The 24,549-nt window shown below is 39.7% G+C and overlaps 1 protein-coding gene across 3 annotated transcripts in view; it reads right to left on the reverse strand.

Annotated features, from left to right (window-relative positions):
* The window catches only part of Sil1 (SIL1 nucleotide exchange factor), a 257,124-nt gene that overhangs the window by 218,868 nt on the left and 13,707 nt on the right, over nucleotides 1-24,549 (reverse strand). The window contains exon 1 of one of the 3 annotated variants that reach the window (XM_048811629.1): nucleotides 11,820-11,887. The exons of the other annotated variants lie outside the window; for them this stretch is intronic. The gene's annotated coding sequence lies outside the window, so the exon portion shown is untranslated. Of the gene's footprint in view, nucleotides 1-11,819; nucleotides 11,888-24,549 lie in introns of those variants that run through there. 3 annotated transcript variants of the gene reach the window in all.

Consider the following 24,549-nt stretch of genomic DNA (forward strand, 5'->3'; position numbering starts at 1 on the left):
TGGAGCCATCAATTGGCTTGGTATTGTGGCATTTTGTATCCTCCCTTTCTGTTTGTAGCAGGTTATTTATGGTGTTTCTGTAAAAACCACTATGGTCATTATTTAAATTAAACAAAAGGGGGAAATGTTAGAGTCTGTAAACAAGTCAAAATAACACCTGGCATTTAGCCAGGGGAATGTTAGAGTTCATAAACAAGTCTGGATGGTGCCTGGCAAAATGCCAGAGGGAGTGGTTTGAAAAGTAACAAAAGCAAGCCATTAAGTGTGGAGATTCCTTATTGGTTGACTGATGTATCTAGTTTATGCTAATTAGATAAGCTGTGTGGAATGTATAAATACTGCTCCTGTCCTGCAATAAACGGCTTCCACTCTTGCTGTATCAACGTACACAAGTTATTCGTCACCCCCCCAGTTATTTTGCTGCAGCCGGACTGCGGCAATATGGTATTACGTAAAAATGTGGATGTGTAACCGATGTGATTCTGCAACTTGTATTTGGGGTAAAAAATGGGAGTTCATAACCCACTTGAATCAAATGTATGGAAGATGATATGTCATGAGCTTTGTAATGTTTTGAACAACCAATAAAAAAAAATTTGCCATCTAAAAAAAAAAAAAGAAGAAAATATCCTCAACGTAATAAGAAGCATATATGAAAAACCCATAGCTAACATCATAGTCAATGGCAAAAGACTGAAAGCTTTTCCCCATAGATCAGGAACTAGGTAAAGATGTCTACTTTTTTCTATTAAACATAATACTGAAAGTTCTAGCCAGAATAATTAGGCAAGCAAAAATAAAAGGCATCCATGTCAGAAATAAAGAAATAAAACTATCTACATTTGCAGATGACACAGTCTTATATGTAGAAAACCCTGGAAGACTCTTAAAAAATAATAAATAAACTTGCTGGAGCTAATAAATTCAACAAAGTTGCAGAGTGCAAAATCAACACTACTTTATTTATTTACTACTGTATTTCTATACACTAGCAATGAACAATCTGAAAAGGAAATTAAGAAAGCAGTTCTATCTAAAATACCATCAAAAAAGAATAAAATCCTTAGGAATAAATTTAAGGAGGCAAAATAACTATATAATGAAAACTGCTGAAGAAATTAAAGAAGACCTAAATAAATGGAAAGACATTTGGGGTTCATGGATTAAAAGATTTAGTACTGATAAAATAACAATACTACCAAAAGCAATACATTGATTCAATGCAATTCCTATCAAATTCCCAGGGCACTTTTTACAGAAACAGAAAAACGCATACTAAAATTAATATGGCATTTCAAAGGACCCTAATTACTCAAAACAGTCTTGAAAAAGAACAAAATGGCATCAGGGGCAAAGTTGGAGAATTTGAAAGTCCAATTTCAAAATTTACCACAAAGAGTTAGTATCGAAATGAGGAAAAACCAAAGAAATAGAACTGAGAGAACAGATTTAAACCCTCACATTTACAGTCAGTTGATTTTTAGCAAGGGTGCTATTAACTAAAAATGCTAAACTAAAAAGCTAATACAGTAAAATTCTTAGAAGAAAACATAAGGGAAAAACTTCATAACCTTTATTTGGCAATGGTTTCTTGATATGACACCAAAATCATAGGTGTTAAAAGAAAAAAAAATGATAAACTGAATTTCAACAAAATTAAAAAGTTTGTGCAGAGGACATTATTAAAAGAATGGTAAGACAAATAGGAGAATGGGAGAAAATGTTTGCTGATCACATATCTGATAAGGGTATAGTACCAATAATATATAAACAACTCCTACAACTAACAACAAAAAGACAAACCCAATTTTAAAATGGTCAAAGGACTTACATAGACATTTCTCCAAAAACATAAATGGCCAGTAAGCACATGCAAAGATGCTCAATATCATTAGTCATTAAAGAAATCAAATCAAAGCCACTTCAAATCTACTAGGCATGGTTATAGAAAAGAAAAATAACAGGTGTTTGGAGAAGATGTAGAGACACTGGAACCCTCATACATGCACTAGTGGGAATGTAAAATGGTAAAGCTGCTGTGAAAAAGTTTAGTGGTTCATTAAAATGATAAGCAGACTGGGGAATGATGTTGGCCAAATTATATTTTATATTGTGTTCAGGAACAACTACATAACAACAAATCCCACCATTATTTACAACTATAATGCACCAATAAAAATTATGGGAAAAAAAGTTAAGTATAAAATTGCCACATCTACTTTTCAAGATAGATATCCAAAAATCTGAAAACAATGAATCAAACAAATTCTGTTTTGAATGTTCATAGCAGCATTATTCAAAATATTCAAAAGGTAAAAATGCTCAAATATTCATTGACAAATAGATTTTTACAAAATGTAGTACATATGTACAACAAAATATTACTCAGCCACCCAAAAAAAATGAAGGTCTGATATATATGTACTACAACATGGATGAACCTTGAAAACATTTGCTAAGAAAAATAAGCCAAACACAAACAAAACAAATATTCTATAATTCTATTTATATGAACTATCTAGAATAGGCAAATTCATAGAGACAGAAAGATCACCAACAGCTGCTGGGGAGGAAATAGGTAATAAAAGTTATGCTTAGTGGGTACTGAGTTTCTGTTTGAGATGATAAAACGTTTTACAAGCATATAATGATGAGAATTGCACAATACTGTGAATATAATTAATACCACTTAATTGTATACTTAAAAATAGTCATAATGACAGATTTTATGCTTATATAATTTACCACATTAAAAATGTTGGTAATTGCTAAAACTGGATATTTGGTACATAGATACACTGTGTTGTTCTCACTTCTAAAATTTTAAGAAACAAAAATTATATTTTCTATAGTTTTTTCAGATACTCTTTGTCAAAGTCAAGAAATCCCCTTCTTTTTCTAAACTGCCAGGAAGTTTTATCATGAATGGGTATTTAATTTTTTATCAAGTGTGCTTTCTATAGCTTCTAAGATGATCATACAGTTTTACCTTTAACCTACTAATGTGGCAAATTTTATATTTATATCTTCTACTGTGAAATCATCCTTCAATTCTTGGGATAAGCCCAACGTGGTAAGATGGACACTTTTATATCCTTACAGATTTTATTTGCCATATTTTATAATTCTTCTGTATACTCCCATAATTCTCTGTGCAGCTATCATGAGATCCATCAAATTGTATTGTAAATATAAACTCCCTGAGGGCATGGACTCCTTCCTCATCCACTGTTCTATCCCTAGCTAGTGCAGATCTAACACACAGCAAGCATTCCATAAAAGCATGGCCAATGAACAAATAAATAAATGAATGCCAACATGAACAAGCAAGCAGATGAACACCTTAATCCAAAATAGTGACATCTGCCCAGGCAGACATATAAAGCTGCTTTTTCTAAGCAGAAGACATTCCACAGAGGTGTTTACAACCTATAGACTACTGAGTTTGAAACTCTGTAACGTGAACTCTAACCCTAGACTCTCATCCCCACCATTGTGCCTCATTACCCAATCAACAACATTCCACAGGTTAGAGCCTGCTTTCACCTAAGAAGATGCAGCCCTCAGATCACTAATGCTTAGGTCCTGTGCTGGAGTTGAGGGGGAAGGTGACATTAGTTTCAAACTTTAAGTGTTCCTCTCAATCTCCCAAGTTTATTCCCAACCATCGAAACAGCCTCATCCCAACCCTGATTGGCACAGCAAGAGCCTATTCCATTAACAATTCACTGCATCAGCAGTACAGAGGAGGAGAGCAATCAGCAAGGGAAACAGCTGAATTATTTCAGCAGCTGTAAATTATGTGTTCTCTCTTCCTCTCCTCCAAGTCCATGTTCAACTGTGCCCCACGCCTCCACACTGAACTTGCATTTATCAAGTATCTATGTCAACTGCAGTAACCAAACTTGAGTTCAAGAAGCAATATTAAAAAGCATTAATTAACTGATATTTAAATAACCATGTTTAATGTCAACAAATCATACTTTAACTTTAAACATCTCTTAGACTATTAGTTGCTTAATTAAATTCCTTAGACTCTTGGACACTGGCACAGAGCACACTACCCTATAGAGCTTTTCCCAGGCCATGGCCTTGGCAGAATGTAGAAGAGGAGCAGCCCATATCCCTGGGGAAATGCCAAGAGAGCCCTGATTTTCTTCTAGAGCCTCCTAATGAGGTGGTTTCTCTTCATGGTTTCTGCTGGTCCTCATAGGGCAGCAAGAACATGACAAATAAACACATTCTGAGCTTGGAAAAATGCCAAACCAGGATACAGTTTATTTTTTAAAGTGCATTTTATAAAGGGGTGCTCATAAACCTAAGAGAGTTACTTTTCCCATCTGGCATCTGTTCTTAAGAGTGGTACATCACGAAACATTCAGGCATGTGTACAAAAGGTACACAAGAGGATTTGTGACAGCAGGTTGAGTCAGGGGGCCCTGCAAGATGCCACCAATCAAATCCCAGCCTGCCAGGATTCATCAGCCTGCAACTGACAGGGGTACAGCTCAGTCAACAGCAGCATCCTAGACTGGAACATGCAAAGGGACTCTGGGTTCTAATGAGTGAGCTGGTGATGGGAATGTCAGCAGGACCCCGGAAGTCTCTCCTGCCACAATAGTCTCCATGGGCACAGCTTGCCAGCCAGACTTCTCATCCAACCAGATTTGCTAAAAGGGAATGGCATGCCAGCTACCTGCTCATCTAACATATCCGGAAACAGTTTGTCTCACTAACTGCTTCCAGGCAGAGCATGTCTGGCCAAGGATCATGAAGCATTTGGAGCCTAGATTTTGGGCAGCCGTTTCCCTGAACCCAATTCTAGTGGGTCATGAGTACAATATCATTTTAAGAGCAACAAGGGTATGAGAAATGTCAAGTGGACCTTTGCCTGATTCTTACAGCAGAGACCCCAGCTCATTCTACTTTCCTTACAGGATAATCACTCTGTTGGCCTTACTTTTTGTGTCCATCACTCAGCTCCTCCCTAAATCTTCCTCTATTTTACCTAAAGGCTTGCTCTTCCAAAAAGAAGGAGACTCTTTCCAATTATCCATTCCCTCTCTCACTGCTCAGGGATTCCTCTTGTGGCAGCTCTCCTTAAAACAGCCACTGCAGCCCCTGGTGATGCCAGCAGAAAACACTGGGTAGAGAAAACTTGGTTAAAACTGCAGATTCTTACCCTGAAAAGCAAACACTCCCACAAACAATCAGACATGAGCCCCAGCTTCAGAAGAGCCAGATGTTTGGGTTGTAGCTCACAGAAATGTGGAGAGCATCCAAAAAAAAAGGAGAATACCATGAATACACAGCCCAGACATGCTGTTCACTTACTACCTGCCATTCCACACCCACGCCAAAGCCATTTCAACCGCAGATGAACAGTTAACAGTCATGCCAATCCAGAAAAAAATATTTTTGCAAAGACCCTGTATACCTTCCCATATAAGAGACCTATCAAAAGAGCAAAACTCAGTGCACTGTGAAAAAAATTAAGAAATCTGTACTGCCTACTAGGAAACAAACATCCAGTCACCATCCCAACACATCCAGATGATGATATATCCTTTCACACATATTTGTTGAAACATGCTGTATCTCAGATATGTGCCAGGTGCCTGGGATGTGATGAATAAATAAATAGGGGTTTTGTCCTCCAGGAGCTTCTAGGAGGGCAATGGAGACAGATGAGCAAATCAGCAGTTATATAGCAAATATTGAGCTAAAGAGCCCTGTCAGTGGGCTAGGAATGTGATTCAATGATAGAGGACTTGCCTTATATGCATGAGGTCCTGGGTTCAATTCCCAGTAGTAGGGGGGGAAAAAAATCCCTGTCAGAGATACCCCTGAGGCAGAAGAGAACAAGATGATTCCTTTAGGGGATTGGGGTCAGGGAAGACTTCCTGGAAAAGGTAAGCTTTGAAGAGTAAAAGGAGAAATTAGCTAAACAAAGACCCTGAGAAAGGCATCCCAGCCAGAGACCAGAGTGCTTTTTGAAGGCCTGGAGGCGTGAAACTATGAACATGCACTTATTGGAACAAATATATGCTAGAGCAAAGGATTTATAGGCAGTAACCTCATGATAGAACCCTCTTTGACAGACAGTTTAGCTAGGTTTCAAACATATAGTTCACTGTACTTTCTTAGCAAATCTCTCTTCTTTTCAGAACTACATTATGGTGAAGGAGAGATGAGAAAGGAGAAAAAAGAAGACTGCTATAATATAAGCCTGCTATCAGGAGAAGTCAGTCACAATAATTTGGGAATTCTTATGCAGTTCAGTGGTTTGTTTGTTCTGCAAACTCTCCATTTCTAGTTCCCTTAACAGAAGGATCCAGTAAACAGAATCTAGAGTGGACTGTATTACTAACCAACAATGGCCCACCTTGGTGGATCATTTGAACAGGAAAGCAGCTTGAGATTCAAAACACAGCCTTTAAGCCATCTTTCCCTGAAGGCTATTCCTGCTATATTCTCTTCTTGTATATACACTCAACAAGTCCAAAGGTGAGCCCTTGCTCCACATGCCTGATCTTCCACTAGAGCTGCCTAGCTTTCTTGTACAAGCCAGAAACCCAAGAGTTCTTAATATCCCTCTTCTTTCTTCCCCAATTTCCAGTCTATCCACTCCTATACATCATCAATTTTGTATACTAAATATCTCCCTTCCCCAGTGAGCCTGCTCACAGGCCCAAATTGCTCCAATCACCCTCACCCTCCAGGGGAGAGAAGTCCCCACAGACATTCAGTGAAGCCAAACCCAAGCAAAGCAGTGCAATGAGGAGGCAGAAGGCTCACGGCTTTAATGGATCTCTTATTTGCTTAGCCCAGAGTTTCTGGAATACCCACCACCATCCAGTCACCGAAGCACTTGTGAATAGCTCTCAATAAAAGTTACTTTTTTCTTCTGATGAAGAGAGGCACTTGGGCAGCTCATTCAACAGCAGCAGAAGCTAGAAAGTGGGCTACAGGGAAGGTTTGGTACCAGCATGAATCCTGTAGAAATGCCAGTACCTTGGGAGCCCAGAGCCTGAAGCCAACCTATAATTATAAAATCAAATTCCAGACAAGGCAATCATGGTTCCCAACAACTGCACCCCTCCCTGCCCTGGAAGAAAAACTACAAGTATAACCATTGAGCTTAAAAGTCTTCATCCCTATTCCCTCCGCCACCCTCCTCCACAGAAAATCTTAACTAAGCTTCTCTAGAAATCTTCACCATAATTGATTTTAGGACTATCAGCAAAAGAGTGTCTACAAAAGAGCTCAATGTAGGTAAACTTCCTATTTTCCTGTTGCTCTGTTTTTTGGCCACTGATCTGGAAGAAATCAGCACTCCAGGTGCTGGGCACCCCTTTACCTGTTTTTCACAAACATTTTTCCAGTATAGTAGTTTGTAGAAGTGTGTTTGCAAATGCAAAATGTGATTTAAAAAAAAAAAAAAAAAAGACAAATCCTTTAACAAGGCTTCTGGCCTTGAGCTGGAGCTTCACAGAGATATCTACATTTCTAAGATAAGAGAAGTCTACCAATTGGGCTCCATGGTAACAGCCGGCAGGGGGAGGAAAGAAAGGGGAGAGGAAGCTTTACCCTTCTCAGGTGTTGTCCTTGAAGGGTTAACTTGCCCAAAACAGTGAAGTAAAGCCTGCTTTTGTGTGAACTTCTGCAGTCATGTGAACTTCTGAGCCCCTCCCCTTACATGCTGGGTATAAAATTCTGAAACTACCTGAACTCAGGGTTCAGGGGATTAACTGATTATAGTGAAAGCTGTGCCCTCTGAACCTGGCTACAGCTCCTGCTATCTTTGGTGCCTTGCCTCATCTGTCCCCTACAACACTCCCTTACCATAATAAAATTCATTTGGTAGAAACATTTGTGCCACAAAAGCAGATGAAAGAAGGCAATTTTTAGGAGGATGTTGCTGGTGCTGACAGTACCTTGGAACTCTTACTTTTCAAAAATAAAACGACAAAATAGGAATTGAAGAGGAAAGACAGGTTTGACTATGCCTCCCAGCCTCAACTCAACAGAAACCTTCCCTTCACCCCATTGCCTACAGTTGTCCCTCATAACAGCTCAGAAGGAATAATGAACAAGTGTACAAAGAAATTAACAAATAGCAGACTGAGGAACTCCAGGGAGGGTCAACAGGAAAGAAAGAAGGTCCTGCTCAAAAACCACTGTTTTCATTTATTCAGACATCTCCAAGCACCTATTATGTACTATGTACTTGTGCAAAGTGCTGGGAACACACAGGTGTGCATAAACTGTGAAAGAGAAGAAAGGGGGGCGGGGGGAAGAGCCCTCTCCTACATCTCCCTGGCATGGCACCTTTCCAAATGCTACTCTAACAGTCCTATTTGCCTGACATTAAAGCCATACTTAACAGAACACATGCAAATAAAAAACTTCACTTTTTAAACTGTATCCAGTACTTTGGGGCCTTGTGGTTTCTTTTCTAAGGAAATACCCGTCATTCATCTCCTTGATTAAAAATTGATTTAATTTGGCTTTCATTAGGTAGGTACAAGGGGAAAACATACTGATTCACAGAGATAACTCGCCCAGAACTGAGATGAGCTCTGGCGACTGCACAGTTGGGTCCCAACCCACTGCCGATGAAAGAAAATTAAAAAGCTCACAATGCGGAGCTTAAGCTCCAGCCAAAAGGAATTATCTTCCCACAAGCGTCTCTGCCGGTTTTTTGGTAAATGAAAAAAAAAAAAAAAAAACTTTTAAAAGGGAAGGAAAGGAAACCCCAAGGATATTTAACATAAAACTTGGAATTTTTATATTTTCAAATTCCCTTGCAGGGAGAAAAGGCAAAGAGGTCTTTATTTCTCAGCCCAACTTTTCAAAAGTTTTCCTATTGATATGACATTATCATAAAAATTTTCAATTTGTAGAGGGCATGGAGCAGAGGAAGATGCAGTGGTTGAGGAATTTTAAGCTGCTGTGCTGAGCTGCCAAAAAGGTGGGAGGAGAGGCAGTCCTCAAGCCGCATGCTCAGCAATGTTGCCTTGGGCTGTGAGTCTGAGATCAAACAGCAGGTACTCAGGCTGCACTCTCCCACATGTCAGACTGGTGATTTGGAGCAAATGGGCAGACTTCACCACAATGTCAAAGGATTCTGGGGTACAACATCAGCAAATTACAAGTACATACCATGACTAAATGTTAGAGAGATTAATCTATAGCCAGAGCGTGAGTCTGACCCTGTCCTCCCCTGCTAGAAACCATTCGATGTTTTTCTAGGACCCTCAGGATAGACGCCAGATTCTACACCCAAACCCTCCACTCTCCATCCCTGATCAATGACTGTCGCTTCATCTCTTTCCTCACCCTGTCTACAGTTGTCTTTATAAAACTTTTTTCCTACTGCTTTAAGTCATTTTGTCTCCCACTCCATGCTTTTGCATGTGTCATTCCCTCTGCATGAACACCATTTCCCAAACTCTTTATCCGACAAATTCCTACTCATACTAAAGGACTCAGTTTAAGAGATACTTTTAGGAGGCTTTCCCCAATCCTTTCCACTAGAGCAGACTTAGTGCTGCCAGAGAACCCATCTTTCCCTTATCAAAGCACTTACTTTACTTTCTTAGATAGCCTGTCCTTCTCCCTGCTAGACCATAAGCATCATACGGATGGGGACCACATACACATTCTGCATTTACACAGAACATACCCAAAAGTCCTGACTAGCTTGACACTTGACACAGAACAGATGTTTAATAAATTCTGAGCTGGGCATCATAACATACCTCTATTCCAGTGACTCAAAAGGCTGAGGCAAGAAGGATCACAAGCTCAAGGCCAGCTTCCAAAACTTAGTGAGACCCTGTCTCAAAATAAAAAATAAAAAGGGCTGGAAGTGTAGCTCAGGGACAGAGCACCCCTGAATTCAATCCCTAGAACTACAATAAAGAAATAAATAAAATTATTGAGGGATGGTTTAGAGTCTGTTTAGGCTTACTTCTCAGTTCTAGATTCACTTCCCAAAGCCAGTTATATACTCGCTGCCATCATCCCCATCACCACTCCAGCCCCAACCCCTCACATTTCACAGTTTTTACTGGATAGCTTGCATAGGCCTTAACCTTATGCATGTTCATCAGTAACCCATTGCAGCATTTTCTGCTATATGATGGACAATGTTCAGTAACTAAGATACACAGGTGACTGAGGCCCCTCTCCTTCCTTCTAGTAGACAAAAATGTTATTTAAACAAATAACCACCATGAAGTATGACAGGTTTCATAATGAAAAGACATATGGGCGAGCTGGGGCAGATAAAGAAGCCTCAGAATTACGCCTATCTTCCCAGTGCTCTTCTTCCCCTACTATCCCAAGTTTACTACACTCTGTCCCTCATTCTTACTGACAAATCTTTCTAGTGCTCTTCCCATGGGTACCCAGGGGAAGCCCAGATCACATTTCTCCAAGCTAGACTCTCATTCTGTTCCAGATTAATTAAAATCCTTTCTGCCTTCTGCTTTCTCACCTTCTTCAGGTCCACCCGCTGCACACACAGGCATCTCACTCACATACATCCCTGCCTCTGCCCTACCCTGAGCCAACTCGTCCAAACTATTGTTTTCTATCTCCTCCCTCAACTGTCTTGAATGATCAACTGGCATTTATAAGACATCTGCATTTACACAGAACATATGTAATAGTCCCCATCTACAGCAAAGAAGGAACTCACAGGATCAAAATATCAGAAAAATTAAATGCAAAATAAACCATTATCAACATAGCTTTTTCCTCTACTGTTTTCTCTTACAGATCAAAGTGCTAAGGCATCATGGCTCCAAAGAGAATATTCCTAATTCTGTTATATTTTCAAAAAGGTTATAGCACCTCTTATTCACTAGTGGCCAGGCACTAGTCTGCCCCTTTGGTATCTCTGAGGGTAAAGGTCATTCTATCCAGTCACACATTCACTTAATCAACTGTACTGAATATCTTTGTAAGCCAAGAACCATGTTCTTTCAATGCTGAACATATTGTTCCATATATAAGCATATTAGATTAAAGTCTATGACTGAATAAATCACTGGTAATAAGAAAACCAGATGAGCCTCTCCTTGCTCCAATCTCAAGAATATTCCAGGGCAAAATATATTCTTTAATGTAGCCTGAAATCAAGAGCCAAGAGCCACCACCACCACACCTCTTATTCATGTAAGCCAAGACCAGGGGAGAGAGACCTTACCCAGCTAAGGAGATGCTGACACAGCCCTTTTACCAACATGCCAAGGGAGCCAGAGAAACCAGTGTTGTAAAACATCCTTTAATCTAATGACGTCTTTTGTTAGTGTAGATTAAGAGGAAAAAATTTCTCAAGAAACCAGAAATAAATGGAAGGGAAGAACAGAAATTAATGAACATAGTAATTATCCCCCAAAGTTGCAAATCAGAACAATTCTTCACTTGAAGACAAGTATGAAAAACAAGATTAAAATGCTTCAGGGATGTATTTGTGAAACAGCAGGTAATAGAACAGATAAAATGCATTTACAGTACCTCGCTGGGGACACATACCTTTTGGCTAATAGCTATCAGATACTAAATACCACTGTAAAAATAATATTCTTTCCTCCTTCATTATGAAGTTACAATTAGCCATAAGAAGCAGCAACACAGCAAACTATTTTGAATGATAACTGGGAATAATTCCAGATTCTAAGCTTACTCCTAAGTGTCTAGGCACAAGGGGAATATAGTCAGTTGTACCCCATGTTTTAGTCTGTTCGAGGTGCCCCAAGAATATTCCATAGATTGGTGGCTTAAACAACAGAAATTTATTTTCTCACAATTCTGGAGGCTAGAAGTCCAAGATCAAGGTTCCAGCCATACTCCAGTTACTGGTAAGAGCTCTCATTCTGGCTTACAGACAGGTGCCTTCTCACAATGTCCTAATATGGCTTTTCCTCAACATGTAAACAGAGAAAGAGCTCTCTGGTACCTCTTCTTAAAGGGACACTAACCCTATGGGATCAAGGTCCTACCCTTACAACCTCATCTAACCTTTATTACTTCCTTATTCCAAATACAGCCATAACTAGGGTTAGGACCACACATATAAATTTTGAGAGGACAGAAACATTCAATCCACAACATCCCCTGAAGGAAGAGACATGTTCCCAAAGAGCAGCTCACACACTGCAAAAGGTAAAGATAGAAATAGGTAAGAGGGTGACCTTAGGGATATTTGCTGACCATAGTGGGGGACAGGTAATCGTAAAACATTCAGAGCAAAGGGGGCCCAGGTGGATATAAGAGAGAACTATTCCAATACAAAGAAACCCATTAAGGAACATTTCTCAGATGATGGCCAAGTAATAACCATAATATTCTCCCTATCTCTCTCTCTCTCTCTCTCTCTCTCTCTCATATATATATATATATATATATATATATATATATATATACACACACACACACACACACACACACACATATACACACATACATACATATAGGATACCTAATGATAGTAACTACATACCTGGAATTTCACTAAGTGTTTACCATGCAAGATTTCACTTGATTCTCATAATGATTCAGTATGGAAGATAATTACTATAATTACTATTTTTATTTTACAAATAAGAAAGTAAGTTCAAGTTGGTAAGAGTCATTTGTCCAAGGTCACCCAATGTGGTAAGTTCTAACTTTTAGAAGATGTAAAGTTACCTTATAAAGGTAAAAGGGCCTTTGCAGATTTGATTAAGTTATGGATCTTTTTTATTAAGTATTGATTTTTTTTTAGTTGGACACAATACTTTTATTTTGTTTACTTATTTTTTTATGTGGTGCTGAGAATCGAACCCAGGGTTTCGCATGTGCTAGGCAAGCACGCTACAACTGAGCTATAACCCCAGCTCCTAAGTTATGGATCTTAAAATTATTATATTGGGTTATCCAAGTATTTAGCTCCTAAATACAATACAAATGTCCTTATAAGAAAGAGGCAGAGTAAGATTTGACATAGACACAGAGAAAGGTAATAATGAAGGCAAAGCAAAGAGAGATCTGAAGATGCCAAGACGGAGTACTGCAGCCATAAACCAAGGAATGCGGGCAGCTGCCAGAAGTTGGAAGAAGCAAAGCAAAGATTCTACCTTAAAGGCTCTGAAGAGAGTACAGTCTGCCAAGACCTAGATTTCAGTCCACTGATACTCATCATGGCATCATGGGCCCAAAAAGAATATTCCTAATTCTGTTATATTTTCAAAGAGGTTATAGCACCTCTTATTCACTTGATCCCATAGAGTTAGTGTCCCTTCTGATCTCCAGAGCTATGAAAGAATAAATCTGTTGTTTTAAGCCACCAAGTTTTTTTAAAGATTTTTTTTAAATTTTTAGTTTAGATGGACAATACCTTTATTTTATTTATTTATTTTTATGTGGTACTGAGGATTGAACCCACTGCCTCACACATACTAGGCAAGAATTCTACCACTGAGCTACAACCTCAGTCCCCTTAAGCCACCAAATTTATGTTAATTTGTTACAACAGCTATAGGAGTCTAATATCACAGCTAGTAGCAGCAAAACTAGGCTTTGAACCTGGGTCCGTATGACTCCAGGCTTGCACTCTTAAGTGTTATGCCGTGCTCCTTTTCTACACCCAGTTTCCCCAAGCCTGACCTCACCACTCTCTGACAAGCAACCCCAACAAGAACTGAAGCAGCTGATAATGACAGCTCCTCTGCTGCAAGACCTTCAGATGAGCCTCTCCTTTCTTCCACCACCATTACAACGAAACCTCATCTGAGGCTGAACCACCCTTTAGCGTTCTAATGAGCAGGTACAAAGAGTCCAGAATTCAATGTCTTCATGAGAACACAAGTCAAATTGTTCAACAAAGGTTTTCATCTAACTATTTGCACTTAATTGTTTTCCAAATCATCAAGAAGTTCCTAACCTCTGCAGTTCTGCTCCATTCAATCCACAATTCACTCTTTTCCATACAGAAATGTTTAAGGAGGAGTATCAGCCCACAAGTACCTCAGTTTCCCTTCTGCCCCTGAGAAGAAATGCCATTCACCTCATATGACTTCCCAGGAACAGAAGGAGAAGGAGCAAGCCATTCTGCACCCCTCTCTGGAAGCTTTCAGGTCAAATGCTAGTATGCATAAGCTGGTGCAGAGGTGCCTTGAGTTAACCAATTCTGAAATTAACAAGCAAGCTAATAAACACATTGTCAGGACAAAGGTACAGCATCTCAAAATGCACTTTCTGAACCTATTCTGACAAGTACAGTTCAGTTTTAATTATTTACAACGCTTCAAAGTTCAGATGGCAAAACACAGCAGTGTGTTTTGTAAAAATTATGATATCTTGGTGATGGAGGACATTGTGGCTGCTGAGAAGCTAACAGGACCAGTTTGAGGCTCCTAGGAGAACAATCAATGTGTTAGGTTCACAAAAGGGAAGACAGAATTCAGTAATCTAATAAAACAACAGGTAACTTGTTAAAGTACCCGAAGTTCTCCTACTTTCCATTTTGCTAGTTCCACCCACCCTCAACCCCTAATCTTCCTTCATGGTTCTTCTAGCTACTTTCCACCTTCTTAGCTCTTGCCAAAAAGGATGCTATTAGTCCATTTTGTGCTGCTATAACAGAACACCCAAGATTGGATAATTTATAAAGAACAGAAATTTACTTCTTACATATTTTGGAAGATGAGAAGTCCATGATTGAGGGTCAAACATCTGATGAGGGCCTTCTTGTTGTGTCACAACATGGCAGAAAGCACCACATGGGAGGAAGGCCAAATTCATTCTTTTATCAGGAACCCACTCCTTACAATAACAGCATTAACCCATTGAGAAGAACAAAGCCCTCGTGATCTAATCATCTCTTAAATGTCATGCCTCTCAACATTGTTTCATTGGGGATTAAATTTCCAACACATCAACTTTGGGGGACATGTCAAACCACAGCAAAGTTCAATTTGATTTTCTATTAGTATCCCCAAATAAAAATTATAGCTACCATTTAGAAAATAGTTACTTACTAGGTATTGGGCTCACGCCAAATCTGCATCATAGATAACATCCTTATCCTATTACAGAGAAAACTGAGACTGAGAGACATTAAGCCACCTTCCCAAGGTAAGGCAGAGCCAGAATTAAAGCAGATCTGACTCCAGAGCCCAAACTCTTAAATATATCAAACTTTCTGTCTCCCAAATGAACTGGGGCTGGTACTTACTACTGTCACCTAGAAAAGACCTTAAGGATAAAAATCAACAAATCTTTGGTTTGAGTCTTCGAAGTATTCAGAAAGACAAAGATACTCTTAGAACTGTCCAGAAAGCTGGGCATGGTTGTGCACTCCTGTAATCCCAGCAACTCAGAAGGCTAAGGCAGGAGCATCACAAGTTCAAAACCAACCTCAGCAACTTAGCAAGGCCCTAAGCAACTTAGCAAGACCCTGTCTCAAAATCCTGTCTCAACATAAAAAATTAAAAAGGGCTAGGAATGTGGCTCAGTGGTTAAGTGCCCCTGGATTCCAAACCCAGTACCAAAAAAAAAAAATTGTCAAAAAAAAATGCCTTCCATTCTCAGAAAGAATCATCTGGAAAATATTAATGATCCCTAAAAATTATTGAGAGAGGCAAATGGATCTAGAAATGAAGGCAAGCTTACCCATTCCCCAGATGAACCCAAATTCCCAGATTTAGCAGTACCAAAGGCAGCCCACCCACTACTCCCTATACCTGCCTAAATCTCAGCAGGCTGTCACCAACAGGATCCTCATTCCACCACCAGGCAAATAATGGAAATCCTCAAGTCTGGGAGAGAAAACCAAAAATAATGCAAAAAAGGGAAGGAAAAAGTACTACGAGAACAAAGCTCAACTCCTGTTTAATATGTACCTGCAAGTTCTGATTTTTTATGCTTCTTAAATATTCTGGCTCTAAATTAGTTTTCTTTGCTTAGTCTTAATTGTTGCTTGAATTTTCTTCAAATGGGTCTCCAATGATGTTGAAAAATGTAATTGAAAGGTCAACTTGTTCCATGGGAACTTTAGGGAGATTTCTTGACATCTTGCTCTGAAATGCTATTTTGTAACTTCATAGGATAATACTCCAGAATTAATCATGATAAAGAATTCTCCATTTTCCCTGGCAACAGGGTTCCTGGAGGGCAGGGGTGGGGGCAGCAAGAAAGATGGTACTAAGCTGGAGAGATCTCCTCATTTAGCAGCATATGCACAAAACAGGTTCCCAAATTCTACCCAGATCACTAGACTAGCACTGACGCCATCAAAATCTAAACCTGCATGTCACTCTACAACACTGTTCTTACTGATGGGGGAATGACCAGCAGGATGCTGGGAGGTAAAGAACTAGGGCAGCAAAGCAAGGGAATGGAGAAGAAATGTAAACCATAAATTAGGGCTAGAAGCCCTGCTGCTTCTCCTGCCAGGAGCTGGCAAGGAAGGCCTGAATCAAGTTTCTGAAAGGTAAGACTATGAAAGGGGAAGTTAAAATAAATTGAGAGAGAGAGAACGGAAAAAGATCAAGGAGAGAAAGAGTCTTACTGTACTAGGTTTGCAATTTGTCTTATTTCAAAGCCAAGTCTCTGAGTGTCAGATTTTTTGAAGTTTAAGAACTTTAAGCCTGCTTGGGGGGAAAAAAAGTCACTAATTCTCTCTGAAAGCCTCCAAATTTTGTTGCAATGGAGGGCATTTGCAAGAAACAGGATAAGTTCTTCTCAAAGAAGTACCTAGTCCTTGGAATTGTGTTTATGTGTGCATGTGTAGGAGGCATATCCCAAAGCTGTTCCCATAGCAGCCTACTATCCCATCCAATATATAGGTGAAGGATAAGGGTCCAGAACTGGAAGGCCTGATCCACCAAATCCTTGTGAACATAAAGATTGCAGCTGATTGTGAAGAAGTTCTCACTCAATATTTAAGTAAAGAGGAAACCAATGCAAGCCAAAATTTGATGCAAGTCTGTTCACTTTTTAATAATGACAAAAAAACCCAACTAAAAAAATTTGTTTTAGGGGTGGGTTATGGCTCAGCAGTAGAGCACTCGCCTTGCACATGCAAGGCCCTGAGTTCAATCCTCAGCACCACATAAAAATAAATAAATAAATAAAGTTATTATCCATGACTACAAAATAAATAAATAAATAGATAGATTTTTTTTTAAGTTGTTTTAAATAGGAAGCCTAATTAGGCATTATCAAAACTTGGGCCATCAACCCCCTGGTCAGAAGCATCTCAAGTTTTGGAGTCTGGCTGATGTGCCTTTACATGGCATGGAATCATAAATGATACACAAATGGAGTAGAAGAGTGTAATAGTACATCTTATCCACCCCAACCGTCTTTCAACTATCACTAATAATAATAATAATAATAATAATAATAATAATAGCCTGGAAGAGATGGAACAAAACATACTACCTACCACCTGACCAGAAGACAGCTATGAAATTTTCTAAAAGAAAATACTCTTTGAAGAGAAATTGCAGGAACAACATAGGGGCCAGGAAACACAGCATGTGAGAAAAGATTAAAGGAATAGGAATCATCATTTAGCATAGAAAAGACTAAAGAGGGGAGGTGAGAGGAGGCTAAATAATGATTTTTACATTCATAGAAAGTTATTTAAGAAAGCCACTTGATGCTCTTCCAAAACTCTACTTTTGGGGCCCAGAAGCTTTTTGTCTTGGTAGATCACAACTGAAATTTTGGCATAAAAAAGAGCAGGGGAGCTTCATTACAAGTAGACTTCTAGATATGTTTAAACATAAGCTAAAGATTATTCCAGATGGACAGAGGATGGTCAACCTAACTACAGCAATAAAGATCCAGTATAGAGTAGAAGCAAGAGTGGCCAGGTATTGTCAGTCACCCCCAAAGCTAAGTCTTTCAAAGAAGGGAAATAAGCAAAGGAGAGAGTTAACAGGGATGCTGCCTGATGTTATTCACTTGAAAGACTTATAAGTAGTGACAAGTCAACAATAACTCAGTCAGGTTAGGGGAACTAAGTGCTTTGAGAAAAAGAAAAGGAGAAGGCAGTCTTCAATGATAGATGGGAAACACAGAAATGAGTGGTGTCTCGAAAAACAACCTTTTCAGAAAATCAAACCAATGGCCCTGTTGTCTAACCTTGCTCCAGATATTCTCTCTTGCTCCTCTGTATCCCTGGGGTTTTATGTTCTAAAGACCAGGGTTTTGAGTGCCAGTAACATTTAGGACACAGATATTTGCAAAAGTGGCTAGAATACCACCTCCTACTTCCTCCAGGGAGCTTAGAGCACTTCCCTAGCAAAGGGAAGAAAAAGGATTGCCTTGGCCTTGCCAGGTGGCCACAACAGCACTAAGCAGCACCACCTTCAGTCTCTATGGTTCCCAAGATTACTGGCCCTGTCAAAAAGAGACTAGTTTAGCAGGTCCAGGGTCTGTCTCACACGGCCAATATTTGTCATGAAAAAAACAGGTCACTGTCAAAAAAGAAGTACTGTCCCCTCATGTCTCACCTTGCCACCCATTCATATTTTGTGAATTTGTTTCCATCTGGCCATTGTCAATTTGTCAATTCTTGGCTAATGACCGTGTATAAGAACTTTGATAGTATTGCAAAAACTGTTGGTAGAAAAACAAAGTGAGATAAATTTGCCATGTCCTGGTGAGCTTTTGTGTTTGTTTTATTCCAAGCAAATGCATTAAAACTTGCCTCCTTATAACAGAAAACCTAAAAATCAATGCTTAAAGCCCAGCAACTACAAACTCCTCTTTCCAATAACAAAATGCCAAGAAGAAAAAGAGCTACATAAAATGAAGCAAGGGAAAAACAGCCTCTCCTCAGAATTTCCCAAATACTAGAGGGGTGGGGCTGGGGGAGAGCACTTAATAAATAATGAACAGGAAAGAAAATCATTTTGATTACATTTATTTAAGAAACAAAGCAATATGAATATGAACACCTGTGCACCCAAGTTCTAAGTAATAAAAGAACACATTCTCATTCACAAGCTCATTCATTCAACAAATGTTTAATCATCTACTATATGCCAAGTACTGTTCCTAGCACTAGGAATACAACTATATACAGGAGAGACAGAGTACCTCTGCTCATGGAACTTATACTCAAGTAGAGGAAAAACACAGTCAACAAGGAGCAATCAAACAAGAAAAATATCAGATAGTGATGGTTTGTATATGATTTGTTCCAGCCAAAACTCATGTTGAAACTTGGTCCCCACTGTAATGGTATTGAGAGGTGATGGCTCCCTTTGCCCTCTCTTCTCTGTACAAGTCTACTTGCTTGTGTGCCCTTATACCTTCTGCCATGAGTTGAGGTAGCGTGGGGCCCTCACCAGAAGCCAAGCAGATGCTAGCACCATGTTCCTAGACTTCCCAGACTCCAAAACCATAAACCAAATAAAACTTCTATTCTTTACAAACTACCTAGTCTCAGGTATTTTGTTATAGCAACAGAAAATGGACTAAGACAAATAGTTATGTTATGATCATAACTTAAGTAGTCACTTTATGCTAGATGAAAGGGAAGGCCCTTCTTGTAAATAATAATGGATCTGAAATGTGAATGAATAAGAAGCCAATTAAGATGAAAGAAAAGTATCCCAAGAAGAAGGTACAGTTGGAACAAAGACTCTCTACTCAAGGAGCAGAAAAGAGGTTCACTGTGGCCAGAACACAGAAGGCAAAAAGAGAGTATAGGAAAGAAGATATTAAGGCAGGCAGGGAGGAAGGGATCAGGTTTACTGGCACTCACAGAGTCAGACCTCTGGCCTAAGATTCTGATAACACTACCATCCACATTTCTATCAATGTTTGTCTTAGGTAATCTCCAAGAAAATCAAAATTATCTCTACAGCTCTTCTCTTCTCCTAAGCCCCCAACAGAATCACCCTTAAAGTTCCTCTCATGGCAATGCACCTCCAAACTCCAGCCTCCACCCATTACTCAGTTCACAAGTTGCTTCCATATTTTAAGTATTCGTTATTACGGCATCCTACATCTTAATACCCCTCTCTCTCTCTCTCTCTTTAAGGATATGTAAGTATTTCTGTTCCCTGAGCATCCTTTATTTTAAAAATCATGATAAAAAATAGTATTACTAACAGCCGGGCATGGTGGTGCATGCCTGTAAGCCCAGCAGCTCTGGAGGTTGAGACAGGAGGATTGCGAGTTCAAAGCCAGCCTCTGCAATTTAGCAAGGTCCTAAGCAACTCAGTGAGACCCTGTGTCTAAATAATTTACAAAATTGGGCTAGGGATGTAGCTCAGTGGTCGAGTGCCCCTGAGTTCAATCCTCAGTACCAAATAATAATAATAATAATAATAATAGCATAAGAAATAACTATTCAGGGCTGGGACTATAGCTCAGTAGCAGAGCACTTGCTTAGCATGTGTGAGGTACTGGGTTTGATCCTCAGTACCACATAAAAATAAACAAATAAAATGAAGGCATTCTGTCCATACACAATTACAAAAAAAAAATTTAAAAAAAAAAAAAAAAGAAATAACTATTCAAGATGGTCATCTGAAGCAAAGATACCTAATGTAACCAGGTCTGGGTTGACAGGACTCTGCTGCCTGTAGTGATTGCTGCTACTGCTGATGTTCTTTTTCAAGACGTAGGCATTACTGTACCACTTGACCTGTAACTCAATTCTTCCTGGTCCACTTCTTGACATCACCTTAATACAGTGAGTAATCACCTTCTTTTTATATTATGTCCATTGTGCTGTTGAACAGATGATCAGGATGTTCCCATTCTTCTGCCCATTGTTCTGCTCATCTGTCAGTCAGTCTGCGATAAATCATTTTTTCTTGAGATCTGCCATGCAACCCCATTGGTCTATTTCTGTCCCTGAAGTTCCTGTGGCTGGAATGTCTAGAGGAGTCCCTGTAGTGGTGGGCAATAGCCATATCAACCAAACAGTAATGCTAAGGTTGGGGGGGGGGGGGGGNGCACCTTCAGTCTTTAGTCTGAAGTCCATTTAGCTGACAAGTAATTACAGAAATGTTCTTTTTCTGATCTTCATTCTTACTCCCTCATTAAAATCCACCCAATGTACTATCCAAGAGAGTTGACCATGATGCAAATTCAATTATCTCACCACCTAAACCACAAACAATCCTTTAAAGATATCCCTGTTCCCCAGGTAAATACAAAATGCCTTGCCTGGGTTGACCAGGCCTGCCCCGCCAATCCCCCCCAACCTCATCTTGCAACCTATCTTCTCTCATTCTCTATGCTCCAACAGTTTCAGTTCCTCTTAGAGATCCCCACTCCCACTGAGCCCCTGGAGCCTTTGCAGAGCTGGGCCTTCAGCCTGAAACACTCTTCAACCTTACGTCATCTTGCTCAATAAATATTTGCTTGTTCTTCACAATTTAACTCAAACATTACTTCCTCCAGGAAGTCTTGTTCATATCCTCTTGGCCCCAGGACCAAGTAAAATCCCTATCAAATATTCTCATGGTACTTCATTCCTTTATTTTAATACACTTACTATAATTGTAATTTTATATTTATGTGCATGATTATAATTTTATTAATGTCTATATTCATCAATGCACTGTAAGAAGGAAAAGACGACTGTATTTCAGGGCCTAGCATAGTATCTGGAATGTAATAGCTGTTCTATATACATTTGTTGATTGGAAGAACAAAGTTTCAGAGAGAAAGGAAATGAAGCTCTGTCCAAATCAAATGGTTCTACTTCGAGAAGCTGTTCTCCCTATGTGACCTTAAGCCAAATTATTCTTTCCCCTTCTCCCTTCCTCTTTCCCAAAATTCTCACAGAAGTTACTTTCTATGTCCAGTCATTCTTCCGGCAGGTGGTAGCCATAGTGACAAGCTGGCCAACTGCCAAAAATAGTTTAAAAAGATATCACCTTGTCTGAGTGCGCCAGGCTTCCAAAATAAAAGTCCACAGCAAAGGCCTAGTTAGAAACACAAAACTTACCCAGTTAAAGACACAGAGCCAAACAACCAGCCGCCCATGCAAGGAATGAATGATCCCCAAGGTACACATTGCTCCCAAATGACCCACCCAAAGGATAAAGGGGAAGGAGGCCACAGGGGTCTGAGACAGAAGTAGGTGTACTGCTCCCTGAAGAGATTTTAAATCCTCTTTTTTTTACTCCTTGGATAAAGAAGAGATGTACCCAAATATTAAATATCAAAGTCTCCCCTGATGAGGCAGCTTCAGAGTTGGTCTACAGATCATGGCTCACAGAAACAACATCAGTACCTGAAGAAGTTCACTTAAAGCTCTAATTGAGGACAAAATTCTCCCCTACGGAAGCAAGAGGACCTTCTCCATGCCCTTCTATTCTTTAGAATAGGCAGTGGAGGCAGGATGAGGAGAAGCAAAAGAATTTACTGAGCATCACATAATGCTGAGCATAGTGACAGGTACTTTAAAGATAGGTCAGTTAAAAGCAAACAAGAAATGGATGAGCACATGCACAGGTAGCTGATGCTCAGCTAGGTTAAGCAACTTCTTCAATAGTTATCAAATGGCCAGGCAGTTGTCAAACCCAGGTCTCCCTGAATCCAAAGCCTCTTTTCTCCTCTTTTCTCATACAAATGGATGTAACTGACATGAACTACCACTTCCTAGGTACACAAATCACAGTTCACAGAGGGATAAGACTGAATTTCCATGTGAAATATGATATATCAAGAACTATATAATGTTTTGAACAACCAACAATAAAAATTAAAAAAAAATAAGACTGAATTTCCTAGAAATTCTAAATGAGCCCACAGAAATGAAGTCTCTACCTTTCCCAGAAGTCTTTGGACACTGGTATGATAATCCTGCAGTCTGAGCACCTTGAACTGACAGATGGTGTGCTCCATCATACCATCAGAAAGAAAGCACCTACACGGTAGATAATACCAGCTGAAGACTCCATAGCTCTTTTAGCTATGTAGAGAGGGTAGCACCTCCATACCTGAAACACCAGCATCTATGCAAAGCATAGCACCCATTCATTGTGCTACAGTTCAGGGTTAACCCTTCCCCCTACACTCATTTCAGGATCTGCCTCTTATCAAAAACTATGCCAGATGATTATTATAATGATAACTATTATGCCATTATAATAACATTATTATGCTTTTTTCCTGCACTTGACATCTGTTGGCTGATAGGTTTAACTGGTTCATAAGCAATAATTATACAGTGCTTTCTCCTTTCCAACCAAGCTTCTAGCGTGACTCTTAACACTAAATTCAACTGCAACAAATGCCCGGTCCCAGCAGCAGTAGGATATGTGGTTCATCTGGCTTAACCACCATGCCTTTGATGGTCTCAGTGCCAGAAACAGGCTCCACTAGGTCCCTAATTGTTAGCACATTTCCCCACCCTCCCAGGAAGGTGACAGGATTTTGAGGAAACACCAATTAACAAATAATTTATTGTTGAAAACTCCAACAGGGCTGAAGGAGTCATACACAGGTCTCAGTATGCAGAGGTACAAGCAGTACCAAATCACAATGTCACACACCGCTGAAAGAGGAGGAGGAAAGGAAAATGTATTTCTCCATTGGGAATTTTCAAATAAATGGTTCCCAGAGAGCCATTCTGCCTTCTTCCCCACACACATCTCTTGGCAAATGCCAGCAAAATTGGCAATAGGCACAGGAGCAGGGAACAGAAAGCTATCTTAGGCCCCTATTTTGAAGCTGAGAAATCATCATCCTGGCTACAGGGACTCCTTTATACAGAGCCCAGCAGGGGCCAAAATGAAGTGTGGAACCCAAAGCAGAAAGCAAGTCAGGACACCTCCAGCCCCTGAATCTACCTGTCCCACTATTTATGACAAACAAGATTGAGAAAGACATGATTCTATTACTGCAGAATATCAATATACCTGAATTACATGTTAGCCCTATTAAAGTAAAAGCAACCCACAGTGAGGCTACATAAAAAACACGTATGATAAAACAAACCCTGCCAGGAGACCAGGGCTGCCCTGCTTTGTTCTCTACCCTATAATACACAGGTTTTTGTTTTTTTTTAAGGCAGAGAAGGGGCAGAATGTTATTTGAATTTAAATTACTAGCGAACACTATAATCTGTGTGCAAGGAGAAAAGGAATATTCAGGAGTGCCAAGCACAGGCTCTTGGGACATGTGTAGCCAAGGCAGTAGTGGCCCTAAGAGCTTTCTCCTTCATCCTCAGCTTGCTGCTCTCATCATTTGGGAGTAGGCAAGCCAGAAGGCAAGGCCCATGAAGCACAAAGAGGCACTGTCCCCTAGGTCTAGGGAGAAGATTGCTCTCTGAGAAGGAAATTAACATGAAGCAGCACAGAATGAACAAGTCCAGTCACCCACAGAAATAACCTATCTGAGGATAGGGTTTGAGAGAGGAGTTACTAAAGTCAGAAACCACATCTGTCTCATTCACCACCATATTCCCATGGATAAACAAGACTTGGCTCAGCAAATAACTATAAACTGAATGGAAACCAGAAAGACTCCCTGGCTTGGGATTCACTGATGAGAGCTAGAATCTGTTATCTG

This window comes from Marmota marmota, unplaced genomic scaffold (genome assembly GCF_001458135.2).
Source record: "Marmota marmota marmota unplaced genomic scaffold, marMar, whole genome shotgun sequence".
Classification (NCBI taxonomy): Eukaryota; Metazoa; Chordata; class Mammalia; order Rodentia; family Sciuridae; genus Marmota; species Marmota marmota.